The following is a 17946-nucleotide window of genomic DNA, read 5'->3' as shown; positions in this document are numbered from 1 at the left end:
ATAAGGAGCAGTAGCCCTGAAAGGTGGATATTATCAATCCTTTACACAAGGAGGCAATGAAGAATTAAGTCAATTATCCAGAAAAAGAGTCAAGCCAGGATTGGACCCTAGGACTATAAGATCCAAAAGCCTTCATTTTTGTTCCTTTGCATCACAATGCATATAACCCTGATCCTCTCTATCAGAATTAATGGGCCCTTCTTCCACTCTCTTTCAGCACTTAGCTTATCCCTTTATCATAACAGTTATTTCACTGCATTTTGTTTTGTTTTGTTTTGTTTTAAGATTTTATTTCTTTAAGTAATCTCTACACCCAACATGGGACTTGGGCTTGCAACCCAGAGATCAAGAGTCATGTGTTCTACTGACTAAGCCAGCCAGGAGCCCCTCACTCCATTTTGTTTTAATTTGTTAGTTTCATTCTCTCTTCTGCCAATTCTATTCCATTTATTAAACATTTGTTGAGCATCATCTATGGGTAAAACACTGAATTATATTCAGGCTCTAAGTAGACTGTAAATTTTTGTTTTGTTTTGTTCTTATTTATGATTTCCTTGTTTTTTAAATTGTGGCCAAAAAATACGTCACATAAAATTTGCCGTCTTAACCATTTTTAAGTGTACAGTTCAGTAGTGTTAAGTATATTCACATTTTGTGCAACTGTAAATTATTTCATTAATGTCTGTAATTCCCATACTGCATAGCACATGTTTGCTGAATAGCCGGGACTTTGCCACCCATTCCCAAAACTTCCAGTCTCCAAATCCCAATGTTCCTGAGTCCACTGTGCCCAAAGGGATCATAGGTAGCCCTGTGGCCAAAGAGAGAGATAATATTTCTAAGCCCCTACCTAAGAGCTTGTCATACATCCCAGATCTTTAATTTTATTTACTAATTTTCAAAATAGGTCATAAGCCCACATGGTTCAAAATTCAACAAGTATAAAAGAGTGTACAATGAAAATGCTCTAATTCACTCCCCAGCCATCCAATTTCTCTCCCTGGAGGCAATCTTTAGTATCCTTATTATTTTATGCATATACAAGCAAACACACACACACACACACACACATTTCCTCTGCGTACCTTTTACACAAATTGTAGCATACTATTTATATATGCTTACATGTGGATATGTAACTTTAATAAGTTCTCTGTTGATCAACATTTAGTGGTTTTAGGGGGCCAGGCTTTTGCTAGTAAAATATTACTTCAATGAATATATCATTTTGCAAGTGTACAAGCATACCAGTCTGATAAGTTTCTAGACTTGGAATTACTTGGTCAAGGGTGTGTACATTTGTGGTTTTAGCAGACATTGCTGGAGATTTTTATATTACCGTTTCCCCTCCCCACTCCCTAGTAGTTGAGAATTGTAGTGTAATGAACAGATGTTACTTACTGACAATGACAGTGTGTATTCAACACATTAATAGTGCAGTGACGGAAGAAATAGAATCATTACCCCCTGGCTTCTTTTGGTCAGTATTTCCAATTCATGAAAGAATCTGCTTGACTAGGTTTGTCATGTCCAGCCAGGCCTCATCAAGGTCTCCTGGAGTCACTAACCTAGGACTATTTATCACTCTGGGGTCACATGCTCAACTGGGTTTCAGGCTAGTGGCGTGGGATCAGCCTGAAGAGCCAGGGACTGCCTCTCTAGTGGGGGCTATGGACAGAACAGGATCCCTTCGGAGGGGCCTCGGCGGGCAAGCACTGAGATTAGGATATGTATAGGGTGACTAGAATTTCAGTTTTCCCAGGATGGCCCCTGGTTATGTCTGTTGTCTGGCATAATTACCAATAGTGCTCCCTTTCATGCTTTCATGCTCAAAAGCGTCCCAATTTGGAGTACAACATGCTAACAGTGGCTAAGGTAGGGCAGTGCTGTTCATGCTGTATTGTAAGGAGCCCTTGGATTTATAAAGGTGACTGAGGAGAGACTTTTGGAGGAAAAGAGAAGGCCAAGCAGGTGGGATTTGCACCCCATTACCACTGTCTAATGTGACTAAGAGGAGATTAAGCTTATAATAATGAACACATTTCTATCTAATGGGAGTTAGATGTTTCTCAAAACTTTTAAGTCAGATGCACTTGTCCCCTCTCTAATGACATATAAGTACTGTTGGGCATTTTCTCCACCAAAATAGATCACTGAAAATCTCTTGAGGTGGTAATCCCTTGACCTCAGCAGATATAGCATCTGGATTTAGCACTCATTTGACAGTGCAGATGGGGTTAGGCCTTGAACTAATGGACCACTTGTGGCTTTTAACAAGAGCTTTCCCGAATGCACTTCTACTCCATGAGAGTCAGATCATGGAATCTGGTCTAGGTGAGAGAATGGTCAAGAATGACATTCTGAGTTCAGTTCAAAGATGCTGCACTTTGATTTATGTCCAAAGCAGCATGTAAGCAGTGCAAAGGATAGACATGAGGTAAGGCAGACACGGCTGCCCGTTGCCTCCTTTATTCTTCACAGAGACACATAAATTTGGTGGTCTTGGCAGTTTGAAGAGAGTGAGATGTCTGGGAGGTCAGAGGAGCCCAGAAGTACGAGCTCACTATCTTTCATACCTCCAGCCACATCAGCAACAAGAAACAATTTATGCTACCATATAAGGCAAAAATGTAGTTATTCAGCAAGCTGAATAATGTCCATATTTCAGACCTTGAAATGGTTGCTGTGCCCGGCCTGGGGCAGTCTCTCCTTATCTACACCTGGGCGGCAGGGTGTAGGAGTTTCCACTTATTTTGCAGGCTGGCTTGGCCTTGGTCTACCACAAACATATTTGAACCTTTAAGTTCGCAAACAAACCCTTGGCCTTCTCCTGAATTAACACGGGCTAAAGGACATCTGTGTTGATTGTGATTCTCTAACTCCGTGGGCCACGCTTTCCATTTTGTTAATCACTTTGCCTCATCTCTTGCTGATTACTCTTGATTGCAAAAGCCCAGCTCTTCAATTGCTGCCTGATTCTCTTTGTCCTTCAGAACTATTCCTTCTGTGAAACAATTCATCCCCTACACACATGCAATTCTCATCCTTTTCTCCTCATTTAAAATGTTTACTCTCTCCACTTTTGTTTCCATCATAGCCATATGTGTCTTCTTATTAGCTCTTCCAACAGCCTCACAGCCCTTGTACTTTCTGGGACACCAAGGAGGCAAGAGTGTTCCTAAAGTACCCTCAAATCTGTGCACAGTCACAGCAAACATAGCCAGTGACTAAAAACGGCCACCACCAACAGCTGGTGATATCATTCATTAATCAATGCCAAACAGGACAGAGGAACATTTCCTCTGGAATATAGTTATGTTCAAATCTAAGGAAGCACATTGTTTTAAAGTACTTAAATAAAGTAACTTATTGTCCTCCTTCTCCTTGTTTCACTTCTTTTTTTCTTTTTCTCAATCTCTCAATCAAAGATGGCTTAAGATCATTTATAGAGTCCAAAGAAGCTGATTATGGCTTGAATGACAGGAAGAAAATGGGTAGAGGGGCCAAAGAAAACAGGAAGGCTGCAAAAGTGAAAAGAGAAAAGTGGAGAAGATCACTACTAACTTGGAGCTCCCAGATGCCCATTGAGTTAGAGTTTAATTTGTATCAGTTTGCAAAAACAAATAGGAATCCAGCTCCTCTCTAGCAGCCCCTCCCAACAAGGGAGGATGATTTGTAGGAGAGATTGTATTAAGAGACTACACTTCCCACACACCAATACTAGGTCTGGGCTTCTGATTTGCTTTGGCTAAGGAAACATGAGTAGAAAGACATGTGACACTTCTAGAAGAAGCTTTAAAAACCATTGCATGGTTCTGCCATTGCTTTTCTCTCTGTTTTAAAAGGACCAATGCGTCACAGGTGGGGATTGCTCCTTCAGTCCAAGTCCCAAAATAAAGATGCCATGGAACAGAAGCTGATCAATCATTAACATGAGTGAGAAAATAAATCAGAAAACAACTTTTGTTGTTCTAAACCGCTAACATTTCAGGTTCACTTGTTATCGCAGCATAATGTAGCTTGACCTGACTGATAAAGCCAGTTAATTCCAGAAAGCAGAGAGAGAGAGAGAGCAGCAGTAGAGATGTTTGGGAGAAGGGAAAGAGTGGGTATTGTGGCACAATGACACAGGAGATTTAGGGAGCCATTCAAATGTCAACAAAACCTCCAAAGGGAACAATACAAGCTCTGAGAAGAAGAGCCAGGATCAGGAGAAACTTACACAAGGATTCTTTCAGGAAATGGGAGGGGAGAAAAGGGACACAATTGAGACTGAATTAAAGAACAAAAGTACCTTATTCTTAGTTGTCTATAGAGTAGAAATGAAATAGTATTGGGTGTGGGGAGGACTAAGAAAAGCCAATATTTTTCTTTCCTCTGGGCCAAGTCTGACTGCCTGCAGTATGATGGAAAGCTTCGGATGGAATTCCTAAGGTATCCACACAGATCTCCATGAAGAAGATACTGTTTTAGAGAGCGCGTGGATATTGTGGTAATCCAGGTCCCGCCTCCTGCCTGGGCTGACTCCTATGATTAGACTCAATCTAGGGATGATGCAGAATCCCATCTAAGGAAACGAGGCCCTGGGCTGGCACAGAGCTCAAGGGGAGGTGTTTTTAGGGCAATTTCCTACTTTTCTATATTCTTTGTTTTATCTGTGCTTTGGATCCAATCGATGTTGAAAGCCAGGATTTTAATCTTCTCTCTGGAGCTGAGAGAAGTTGTAATTAGAGGTGGGTTTTCCCCACAGGTTGAGCATGTTGTCTTCATCGTTCACATTGTTCCAGATACGGATGACTCTTTGTCTGTGCCAGGTGCAGAGTATGAGGTCAGAGTCACACGTACTGCCTAGGTCTCGGGGATGCACGAGACCAGTGGTTACCTCGAAGAGTGGTCCTTGGAGCATCAGCATCACCTGGAAACATGCTAGAATGCAAAGTCTTGGGCCTTATCCAACACCTACTGAACCAAAATTCTGGGAGCCGGGCCCAGCAAGCAATCTGTGCTTCAACAAGCCCTCCAGGGGATTCTGAGGCACGCTTCAATTTGAGAATCACTGCATGAGGGGCATCTGTGAACAACAAATATGTGTCTCTTTCTCAAGGCATGTCTTAACCCTAGGCTAAGGATCAACTCCACACCCTCCTCTTAGTTTATTAAATGATCATCCACTCCAGTTGCCAGCAGGGCTCCCTATCTTCACAGCACATCTCAAAGTGGAAGAGGCAATGAGAAGGCTTCAGGCCTTCTTGTGGTGCCAGATTGAGCACCTGCAGCAGCACCTCTTGGCCAAGCCAGCTCAGATCCAGGCCAGCTTCGGGAGCCACAGACGAATAAACCTCCACCGCTCTCGTCTCCCTTCACAGAAGGTCCGTGTGAGACAAAAGAGGCTACTGATGAAATCCACCCTGTGAGGTTGGTATTATCTCCACTTTACACACGAGAAACCTGATGAGAGACTTAAATAACTTGTCGTAATCATAAAATTAGTAAATGACGGAGTTGGGATTGAAATCCAGTCAGTCTAACTTCAGAATCCACTGGGAAATTGTTTGCAACATTCCCAGATACACGGTTTGAGAATCCTCCTGAGAAAAATTTGACTTGATTTGACAGCACGTGTCAAAGGGTCCCCTCATGTCAACCTGCTGCCACTAGTCACTTGCTTTCCAAACTGAGGCAGTTGATCCGAACGTTAGCAAATGAAAGTATAACTCTAATTTCAAGATAGATGTATTGTTATTTCCCTTAAACGATTTGCTCTTTAAACTCTTCTCCAAACCTAGCGCCAAGAGATGGGGACCTCCCTGAACTCCAAGCCCTGCACACCTCTGCTGGGGTATCTCACAGGCATCTCTCACTGGGCACGTGCCGGTAGCATTCATTCCTCATCCACAGCCCACTCCTCCCCTGGCCTTCCCTATCTCAGGGGACACACCACAGTGCTCTAGCCAAAATCTTTTTTTTTTTTAATGTTTATTTTTTGAAAGAGACAGAGACAGAATGCGAGTGGGTTAGGGGCAGAGAGAGAGGGAGACACAGAATCCGAAGCAGGCTCCAGGCTCCGAGCTGTCAGCACAGAGCCCGCCGCGGGGGCTCGAACTCACAAACCGTGAGATCATGACCTGAGCCAAAGTCGGACGCTCAACGACTGAGCCACCCAGGTGCCTCTGCTCAAGCCAAAATCTGAAGAGCCATTTCTTATTCCTTCCTTTCCTCTTTCTCCCATATCTATCTACTTGACTTCATCAGTAAGTCCTGGTAGTTGTCCTTCCAAATTGTATTCCAAGTTGGTTCACTTTTTCCCACTTCTGGTACCATCCAGGCCAAGCTGCCATCACCTCTCACGGACTACTGTATTCACCTCCCAACCAGACTTACTGTATTTACCATCTCACCTCCTAAGATCTGTTCTCCACACATATTCTGAATGAGCTTTTAAAAATACACTGGCTATGTCACTCTCCTGTTTAAGTCCTCCAGTAGTTCCCCATTACATTTAGAATAAGATCCAAATTCCTTCCTAGGGCCCACAGAAGCCCCAGAGGAGCCAGACCCTGACTAATCCCTGGGCTCAGCACCTTCACTTACCCTGGCTCACCTCTCCACACTCCCTCTAGCCTTCTTTCTGTTCTTTAGCAGGACAGGCTGGCTCATTGCTGCTGAAGGGTAGCAATGCTATTCCCTCTGCCTACAAACTGCTTTCTTGGGATCTTGAATTGACTGTCCAAGATATCATCTGTTAGTTCTCAGAGCAAATGCATTTCCTAAGAAATATCTTCCCTAACCACTCTATTTAAACTAGTATATAGCCTCACCCCATCATAGTACCATTTATTGCCTTCATAGTGAGGGGATCAGAAAAGGCACCCCAAATATGCTGTTTTGGCATACTGATTTGAGCAGACACAGGAAAGGTCCTCTGCCCTTTCCCCTTTCTACCTAAAAGCAGGGTGTAAATTTCCTATAAGAAAGATGCCCCCTGTACCAAAAAGAATAGAAAATTATTATCATTGGAGATGGGAGTTGATGCCAAGTTGAGCCTGCACAAACAAATGTTACTAAAATAAACTTTATCTTCCATTTGTTTCCCCCATACATTTCCTAGTCACTTTCCCAAAATTTACCACCACTAGAGGCCCAAACCTCCTCCCTTCATCTAACTACTTTTTCACAATTTATCACCTTTTGTTAGAATGGCATAAAAGCCCCCACATCTAATTACTTCTTCAAAGGGTTTTACCTCTTTCCTGTGAAGTCCCTTGTGCCGTGTAAAAATACTAACATCAAATAAAATGCATACACTTTTCTCCTCTTTGAATTTTTTTTAAAGTTTATTTATTCTTGAGAGAGAGAGAGAGAGAGAGAGAGAGAGAGAGACAGAGTGCGAGAGGGAGGTGGGGCAGAGAGAAAGGGAGAGACAAAATCCAAAGCAGGCTCCAGGCTCTGAGCTGTCAGCACAGAGCCTGACCCAGGGCTCGAACCCACGGATCGCAAGATCATGACCTGAACCAAAGTTGGACGCTTAACAGACTGAGCCACCCAACCACCCTACTTTCTTCCTCTTTAATCTTTCATCTTTCAGCTTAATTTGCAAGTCCTAGCGACAGAAATAAGAGTTAGAGAGGGGCACCTGGGTGGCGCAGTCGGTTAAGCGTCCGACTTCAGCCAGGTCACGATCTCGCGGTCCATGAGTTCGAGCCCCGCGTCGGGCTCTGGGCTGATGGCTCAGAGCCTGGAGCCTGTTTCCGATTCTGTGTCTCCCTCTCTCTCTGTCCCTCCCCCGTTCATGCTCTGTCTCTCTCTGTCCCAAAAATAAATAAACGTTGAAAAAAAAAAAATTTAAAAAAAAAAAAAAAAGAGTTAGAGAGAAACTTTTCTTTCCCTACACTGTCACTTACCTATCAAAATTTATATTGCGTATCCTTTTATTTACCATTTTTTATTTTATTTAAAAATTTTTTTCAAAACATTTATTTATTGCTGAGAGACAGAGAGAGACAGAGCATGAGCAGGGGAGGGGTAGAGACAGAGGGAGACACAGAATTTGAAGCAGGCTGCAGGCTCTGAGCTGTCAGTACAGAGCCCCACGTGGACTCAAACCCACCAACTGCGAGATCTTGACCTGAGCCCAAGTCAGATGCTTAACCGACTGAGCCACCCAGGCGCCCCTATTTACTTTTTTTAAAATGCCCTCTGCTTGGGGTGCCTGGGTGGCTCAGTCGGTTAAGCATCCGATTTCAGCTCAGGTCATGATCTCCTGGTTCATGGGTTTGAGCCCTGTATTGGGCTCTGTGCTAATAGCTCAGAGCCTGGAGCCAGCTTCAGATTCTGTGTCTCACTCTCTCTGCCCCTTCCCTGATTGTTCTCTCTCTCTCTCTCTTTCTCTCTCTCTCAAAAATAAACAAAAAAATAAATTAATTAAAAATATAAATAAATAAAATGTCCCCACTCTAAAATGTAAACTCAGTAAAGCTAAGAAGAGTATTTGTCCTATTCACCACCATATCTACAGGCCTGGCACAGAGTCAGTCCTCAGTAAATATTTGTTGAGCAACTGAATCTGCCCAGAGGCAATGTAGTTAAAGCCCCAGGGAGAACAAGGTATCTGAGACAATGTCAACAGAGAAGCCTCCTTAACTAACCACCATTGATAGAATTATTTGTTTCAGGTCCCACACACAGTACCACCTTAACTGGGCATTTCTTAAAGCAATTGAAGGTAACAGATCTTCCAGTTTAAACAGAAAGGAAGAAAAGTATGAAGATTTGAAGAAAGGAAAAGTAAACTACCATAAAAGGGCATTGTGAATAGCACACAGCAAGAAGTCTAAATGTAGAGCAGATATCAAATCCTAAATGCCTGGTTTTAAAAAGCAGGCATTCAGTTTTAGCAGAATCCTGGGGAGAGAAAATGGATAGAAGAGTGGGGGTCATGGATAGAAAGCAAGAGATGCAGAGACACAGAGAGAGACAGGGACCAAGAGACATTAGATTATAAGCTATATTCTGCTAAGCAGTGGATTCAAACTAACTCCACCAAATGATGTGTATGTGTGTGTGTGTGTGTGTGTGTGTGTGTGTGTGTGTGTGTGTGTGTATACACTCACACACATTCACTGGGGAGAAGAGTAGTCAAAAGAGTATTTTATTATATACAGGGAGAAGAAAACCAAGTGTGGAGACGTCTGCCAACGTGACAGTGGTAACAACCCTCCAACAACAGTGGGTTAGCCAGTGACATCACAGCCTCTGCTGGCCATGATGACCTCTCCCGGTCTCATGTGCTACATGACCTTTCCCATGAAAAGTTTGCTGTGGTGGGTCTGATGTGCTGCTACCAGAGTAAGAAATTTCCAGTGTGTGCAGTGCGACACTATACTCTCCCCTGCAATCAACAGCTTATTAGCCAAGAAGTACAAATAAAGTGTTATTGTAGGGAAATGCCAAAGCAGAAAACTAAATGATTTTTTAAAACACAAACTTTTTAAATTTAAGAGGTGGCACATATCCTCACACACTCACACACACATTCTTTTATATACCAAGAGAGCTTCATGAAGGGGTTTGTAAATTTAGATTATTTTAAATAATCATAATATGATTTGGGTCCATTTCTGATTTAAGCTAATATTACAGGAAATGTTTTTTTGTGTGACTCCTTTTTAAAAAATTCGCATTTAAAAAAAGGAATACCATGAGGGAAATTATAAATGTAAAGTAATGCAAAAATAAATTTGATGAGAAGTACTCCCCTTGTCAAAGTAGGTCTGTGATAGACAGGAAATGAATTTGAAGAGATTTTTAATGGCATCATCTTTTTCTCTCTAATCCATTTGCACACCATTTGGTGTCACTGATGTCCGTTTATTATCAGTGTAGTGGTCGAGGCATACTAGGGTCAAACAGCCCCGGATTCAAATTCCAGCTCTAACATGCCCTGGCTCGGTGAGTCACTTAATCTCCCCCAAACTTTTCTCATCTACAAAACGGGGGTCATGGGGTTGTTGTAAAGATAAAATAAAATCATGTACATAAAACTTCTGGTACAAAATAATATGCAGTGTACAGTCTTAGTAATTATTATGAATTAAATTAATTCCATAAATATTTATCATGTGCCTTTGGCACGGTAGGCATTGTTCTAGGTGCCGGGGGTGGACATCAGGGCTGCCTGTAGGATGGTACAGGTTGTGCACAAAGCAAATCCACAGGCCACCATTTGTATCATCATCTGAAGGAACAATGCAACCTGAAGCCAGTAGGATACAATCTGTGAGTCATACTTTGTTGCCCTTACAGTGGAAAGTAAAATGAGTAAAGCTTACATTCTAATGAAAGGAATAACATTCATTATTATGACTTGACACTTACTAAAAACCCTATCATTCCACATAAGAGTAGCTAAGTAGTGAACCAAGAAGTACCATTTAAACCTTTGGCAAACATTCAATGCTATGCTAGATGGAGTAGGCAATATAGAAGTAAGGGATTTGCCTTGCCTTATTTCTGTAATTAAGCAGTTTAAAATCCAGTTGGAGTCGAAATATACAAAATGGGGACAAAATGTACGTCAGGGCTAATCTGCATGATGTAATTAAGTACAGGCAGACCTCATTTTGCATGGCAATGTGGGACCATAAAAATGACCTATGCAAGCTAAAGCCACACAAAGTAATCTTAATAATCAATAGGGAAAATTAGGATTATTCCAAGAGCTTTAAACACTTTTGTGAAAACATTCAAGATTCTCTTAAGGTCAGTTATAAATATACTGGGAAATGAAAAAAAAACAGTAAAAACTAACAGTCAGTAAGCTAAAATTTAATACATTAAAAAAATTGAGAATTAAAGTATTTTAGTTCCTTGTGAAAAAACATCAAGAAGAGTTCCAACAGGACTTGCTTTCTTCTCACCATATAACTTACTACACATCTTTTCTATGCCTCGGCAAAATCGTCATATTCCTTTCTAAATCTGGATTCACTTGCGACACTGTATCCTCTCCACATTCAGTGTCATGAAATAGCTCCAAGAGTTTCTTTAATGTGAAGTATTTTCCCGGAGTCACTTCCTTGGGGACGCCGTCATCCTTTTCCTCACAGCCACTTCCCCCACTGAGGTCAATACGTCTGCCTTTGCCAGGCGCCTGGCGGCATAAACAGAGGGGCTCACGCTGTACCGGTGTCAGCACAGCCATGAGCAACAATTTCTTCTCTCCCTCCATTTACATTGCGTTGAGATTTGGCTTCCGGTGTTTCACTTTTCATTTCTCTGCTGCACTTTCATCTTTGTTGGTCAGTTCCCTCCTTTGATTAACCGTTTCTGTAAAATGGCACAGAGGTGCCTCACTGGGAGACAAGGAGGCAACCGCACACTTTGCTGTGTGCGGAGTGAACTAAAGAACAGATGCGAGGTGACTTTCAAGGAAGTGATTGGTCATGGATCATGATTCACATCTGTTATTTACATAGTGGTTTGTGGACTGAAGTGCTAGGATCAAAGTTTATACTTTATGCAAATAACAGTAAAGAGACCATATAGCATGGTAACGAAAATTTGAACTGTGTTATTGGGGCACTTGCGGTATTTAACTCCAATGTAGTGACTGAAACTCATGCACATTAGGGCCATGCACCGGACTGCCTATCCTACATTATCTCTGTTAGTTTTTAGCAATGTATTAATAGAAAATATGTCCTCATGATAGAAAGCTATCGTATCTATTATAAGTGAATTGCATTAAACATAGAAGATTAACAAAAGTAACACCTCAAATGAAGTGTTTTAAACATGTATCTTAGCATAACATAAACAAAGCTAATAAACACCTACTAAATCAAGACTAGTACACCTACTATACAATAGCATGGCACAAGAGGCCAAAGTCCAATGGCTTCGAGTGTTTTCTGACACTTAAATCCATCTTTTTTCCCTTCTATTTTTGCCTTTTTCCTTTTCTATTGAAATTCAGATACAGTTAAATGTAATATATTTTGTTAAAAATAGCACCACAGAACTTGACTTTTATGACAGTATTTCTCTATTTCCCTGCTCCTTTTTTACCCTTCTATCTATGTGTGCATATGCAAAGAAAGTATCCAGATAATGCTCTCCTACTCTTAATGATGATAATATCATTATGAAGTGGTAGAAAATGAGATGCTTTTTCTTCATGTTCATATTTGCACTGTGTGTGTGGCTTGAATGTTTCATGATGAGCACTGATGTACACGTTTAGTGTTTACAAAAGCAATGGCAATTTTCCTCAAAACGACAACAAAATTTGGACACCTTTTAAAAATAATTGAAAGAAATCCTTTCAAATTTTTCTAAATGGCCTAATTTTCTCAGAAATTTCCTCAAGGAAGGTACCGTTTGGCATTTTGACTGGCTGACTTGGTCCCTGATCGTTTTCTCTAACTCAGCTTGATTCTTCTTTCTAAAAGGAACTGACAATGGCCAAGGGTCTCCCACAAAAAAACCAACTGCCTATTCTTTGATCCCTACTCTGTGCTCTACTAAAATAGTTATTCCTCTACTATTGGAGATCTTACCAAATTCTATATTTGTTGATGAAATTGAAAGCTCCGTGAGAGCAGGGACCATATCTTCATTCTTGTGCACAGGCACTCCATAAATATGTGTGCATATGAAAATTTTTTTTTAATTTTTGTTGAAAGATAAAATTAATGCTTTGCTACATAAAGAATAAAGGGTTTTGGGATGAGCACTGGGTGTTGTATGGAAACCAATTTGTCAATAAATTTCATAAAAAAAAAAAAAAGAATAAAGGGTTCGTTTAAAACTCTGCCTGAAATTTTGTTTTGTTTTGAGATTCAGAGCTTTCAAGTTCAAGACCATCAGCCTTTCTAGACTATATAGAGGCTGCAGATTCTAGGAAAACACTCAGGTTTACATTCAAATATTATGTAATCATCAACAGTAAGTAAAAATTAGAAGTCTCCCAAGCAAGTCTAAGTTTTATGTTTTTAAATTTTGCTTCAAATAACAACTTTCTTATAGTAAAACATATTAGTATTTATTACATTTTGGTACAAAAACCGTCTGCTTCTTTTTAAATTATTTTATTTTAGAGAGCGCCAGCTGGGGAGAGGGGCAGAGGGTGAAAGAGAAAGAATCATAAGCAGGCTCCATGCTGAGTGTGGAGCTAACGTGGGGCTCAATCCCACCACCCTGGGATCACAACCTGAGCCAAACTCAAGAGTCGGACACTAACCTATTGAGCCACCTGGCGCCCCAACTGCCTGCTTATGACACGTATTTTTTTTTTTACTTGAGTTGACAAAGGGTCTATGTTCTTTGTTTCTTTGCGTGAACAGATCAATTTAAAAAGCAAAACAGGGGCACCTGGATGGCCCAGTCGGTTATGCCTCAGACTCTTGGTTTAGGCTCAGGTCATGATCTCACAGTTTTGTGAGTTCGAGCCCCATGTCAGGCTCTGGGTTGACAGTGTAGAGCCTGCTTGGGATTCTCTCTCTCTCTCTCCCTCTCTCTCTATCCCTCCTGGCTCATGCTGCCTCGGTCTCTCTCAAAATAAATAAATAAACTTAAAAAAAAAAAAGCAAAACAGAGCAAACACCTAGGTACCCTGTACTTTCAGCCTTGCTGTAGATGTAATCAGGGTTCAGTTTTTTGACCTGTTTCTCTTCTTTCCATTACTTTCTATGAATTCTGCTTCTCTGTTTTCCTCAAGTTCCATTGATACAAAGAGTAGTTCTAAATCTCTCTCCTGCCCTGAACTGTCACCCCCAAGGCCTCTCTAATTTTGTATTTCTAATTGCTTATAATGCATATCATATAATCCACCGAGAGTTGATGTCTTGATAGAATTCTCTCCTATCTAAGTTTATCAAGGCTGCTTCCAAAGTGGCCTCCAACTCTGAAACTTGAGAGTTCTTCACAACAGTTTTCCTCTCTGGTTGTTCTGCCTTACATCAACTCATTCTGTTTAGTGTTCATGATACTTGTTCTCCATTTCCATCATTCCTGTTCCTGACTGAATCCTAATCCTCCCTTATACCTGGACTTGAACAACAGCCTTTATGCAGAGCTCCTGCTCTCACCCTATTCTGCATTCAGCAGACAGAATAGACTCTCATCCACCATTTTTATCACTGTTCTTCTACCCACTGGAATCTACAGCATTTCCCCAAGATTAACTGTATTTTGTGAATTCAGCTTCCATTCAAGAACTTCCATTATCTACCTCCTTTTGTTATGAAATTATGCTACTTGCTTTTCAGAACCAGCCTATTTATAATCAAATTATGCAGCTTCCCTGTGGGAAACCTCATTTCATTCCAGACTCCTTACCAAAGGCTAATAAGTGTCTGCCAATCTTTCTGACCTTTTTTCCTATCATCCTTGATACATCTCAATATTTCTTTCTGTTCCTTCCCACCCAAGGCCCATTGTACTAGCTTTCTCCTCTGCCTTGAAAGTTCTTAGTCCAGATCAATGGCTTCTTCTCATCATTTGAGACTTAGTGCAAATGCTGTCTCTTCAGAAAGCTCTTCCCTAACTATCCTGTCTATGTGCTTTCACATATACTACTCTCACATCTCTTAGTTTTATTCATGATACTTTATATTGTTTTTCACTTGTTTTTTATCTGTGCCACCAGGAAAAAAAAAAAAAGTTCTCTAAAACCCAGACCCGGCTTTCTTGTTCACTGTTATATCTGTGGGGCCTAGAATAGTGCCAGGCACACAGATACGGCCCAAGAAATATTTGCTGAATGAATTATAGCGACATAATTTTTACTGCCTGATTAAGCCAAGCCATTCTCAACATTGTCTTACATGTCCATTTGCAACTTCTCGGTTATGTGTTTTCTTCATTCTTTTCTCCCCTAATTCCCTTTACTGTTATTTTTTTTATCAACTTGTATTAGTCACTTCCTTCAAAATCTAGCTCAAATGCCACTTGTAAAACCTTCTTGAATTCTTCCTACCATGAGCATTCTTCTACTTGTCCTCCCCATGAGATTTGCCCCATTGTTTTCATGATATTACTTTGTGCTTTTTTAAAAAAAAATTTAACAAACTGCTCTATAACTACATTTTTTTCTTATTGAGTCATCTAATTATTTTCTTGTTGAGAGAAGGTGTAGTTAAGTGACAAAAGCTTTGGGGCTTAGAGTCCGGGAGAACAATTCCAGACTGTGGAGAGGCTGTTTCCCACATCTGTAAAATGGAAGACTTAGTCTAGACTGCACGTTGCAAAATGACAGCCCTCACGTTGAATAAGGCCCACAGATGTGTCTCACTTGGCCTCCGTGAAACTCACATTAGTGGGCAATGTTTAAAAATTGGGAAATTTTTGGAAAGCTTGGAAATCTACCCTCTCTGGAAAAAAAGAGAGAGAGAGAGAGAGAGAGAGAGAGACCTACATTTCTGCATGGCGATAGATCCACTGAGAAGGAAAGCAATTGTCTTCTAATGTGGGGTAGGGACCCTCTGTTGAGACATGATGCCCAAGTAGCCTGCACTCTTCACTTGTTTATGTTAATTCTTTGTTGGAGTTTGAATATGTACTCCCAAGACTGCATCATTTCTGGGTCCCTTCTAACTCTACATATCTGTGATTCTGGACAAATACATTTTATCTCTCTACCCAGACTTAAATTCTAGAAGGGCAGTGCCTGGTGCTTTTCTTCTGCTTTTGCAGTTTATACTGTCAGGCATAAAGCAGATGCTTTAAAGCTGTTTGTTGAATATTAAATTTAGTTACACAAAAATATGTGGTGAAAACCATGTTCTACCTAATTAAAAATGTATTGCTTGGTTGGCTTTTATCAAGAAAGACTCCTATCAAAATGGAATTAAAATAGCGAACACAGAGTTTATGTGATATGGAAAATTTAACTCTGGACAGATATCAACCAGATGAAGTTTCATTTGGGCAGCAGAAAAGAAATGTAGTTCCTCGGTCTCTTTTCTCTGTGTGTACCTCCCACCGATGGTTCATTGTAGTCATGCAGGCATATCAATAGCAGAATGTACTCTGCAGATGAAAAATATTGCCATTTGTCCTCCTAAATAATAATCATATGTTCAGGCAAGCTGGAACTTGCTGAGACCCTCATCTATTACAATACCAATAACTACCTTTGCTCTATTCCCACAAAACCACAAACTATTTGGCAAGTTCAGGACCACCATATTTAAGAAATCCCATTAGAGATTTTGCAACAATTAATTACCTCTTAAGGAGAACACATCACACTGAAATGTTTTCCATGGATTAACAGCAATAGCTAATAGATTCCACACCCAGGTTGGGCCATGCCTGGTATGCCAAAGCGAATGGAGGTCACAGACCTATATAACCCAGGGCAGATTTAGTACCACTGGTGACAAAGACTATAGTCTGAACAATTTCTTCTCCATTTTTCCATTTTCTACTAGAAAGAGTACTCATAAATGACATAAATATTTCATGTGAGAAAAGATTGCACTCCTCAAAAACTTTCTACACTAACAGAGGACATAGCTGATATTATGCCATTCATATTAATACTAGAATAAATCGGGGCGCCTGGGTGGCGCAGTCGGTTAAGCGTCCGACTTCAGCCAGGTCACGATCTCGCGGTCTGTGAGTTCGAGCCCCGCGTCAGGCTCTGGGCTGATAGCTCAGAGCCTGGAGCCTGTTTCCGATTCTGTGTCTCCTTCTCTCTCTGCCCCTCCCCCGTTCATGCTCTGTCTCTCTCTGTCCCAAAAATAAATAAACGTTGAAAAAAAATTAAAAAAAAAAAAATACTAGAATAAATCTTTTTAATGAAGTTTGGATAACCGTAATACTTGAAAAACATTCTACAACTTTGTATTTCTTTGGGACATTATATTCTAAAGAATTAAAGGGCAAAGAAGTTAATCTGATTAAAATATTTTAACGTTTAATTTAGACAGTTTCAATTTCTAATTTTTTTTATAATGTGTGCAGGGACTGAGCTGAAATGTACTTTTGTATTATCTATGAAAAAAGTGGTTTAGTAAGTAGATGAATAGTATAAATAATATTTGAAAGGAAGCATTTACTTACCAAAGAAAATAATTTGTTTTCCAACACTTGAGATTTCTTTTATTTATAAAACACTCTATTCAAATTGTAGGCAAGACCAGAACTTCTTAAATATGCTAATCATTTTTATCTGTTTACTGAATCTGGGCCTGAACTGCCAGTACTTATTAGTCATTTTTCTGGTTACTGTATGTACTTGAAAGTAATAAAGCTGCATGTCCTTTGAAATGGCCCAGTTTTCCAGATTAGTGAATTTTTTAATATGTATTTACATTTTGGGTTTGAATAATCATCTTCCACTGATGTCTAACCCACTGCGAATTATACAGTTTGCATATTAAGGAAATCTAGTCATGACTAACAGTGAAAACTAGGTAGAAGACATCTTTCTGCAAGCTGTGGGATCTTAACCTTGCAGAGCCTCAGTTTTCTCATTTATAAAACGGGGATGAAGGTGGGGTCCTGGGTGGCTCAGTCAGTTAAGCGTCAGACTTCAGCTCAGGTCATGATCTCACAGTTGATGGGTTTGAGCCCCGCATCGGGTTCTGTGCTGGCAGCTCAGAGCCTGGAGCCTGCTTCGGATTCTGTGTCTCTCTCTCTTTCTCTGCCACACTCCCGCTCAAGCTGTCTCTCTCTACCCCCCCCAAATAAACAGTAAAAAAAAAATTTTTTTATTAAAAAAAATGAGGATGAAAGGGAGAGTAATAGAGAACAAGCAAGCATTCTCTTAGTAAACAAAATCTATATCATCTTTCCTAATATGTGTCAAAGATCCTACGTAATTAATTATACACTTTCTAATTTACACTGCATTATCCCTATTTTGTAGAGAAAGCCACTGAGGCTCAGAGAATTAAGAAACTTGTCCCAGATCATACATGTTAAGGAACCATTTTCCTG

Source organism: Lynx canadensis, chromosome C2 (genome assembly GCF_007474595.2).
Source record: "Lynx canadensis isolate LIC74 chromosome C2, mLynCan4.pri.v2, whole genome shotgun sequence".
Taxonomy (NCBI): domain Eukaryota; kingdom Metazoa; phylum Chordata; class Mammalia; order Carnivora; family Felidae; genus Lynx; species Lynx canadensis.
Note: the sequence above shows the minus strand (reverse complement) of the source record.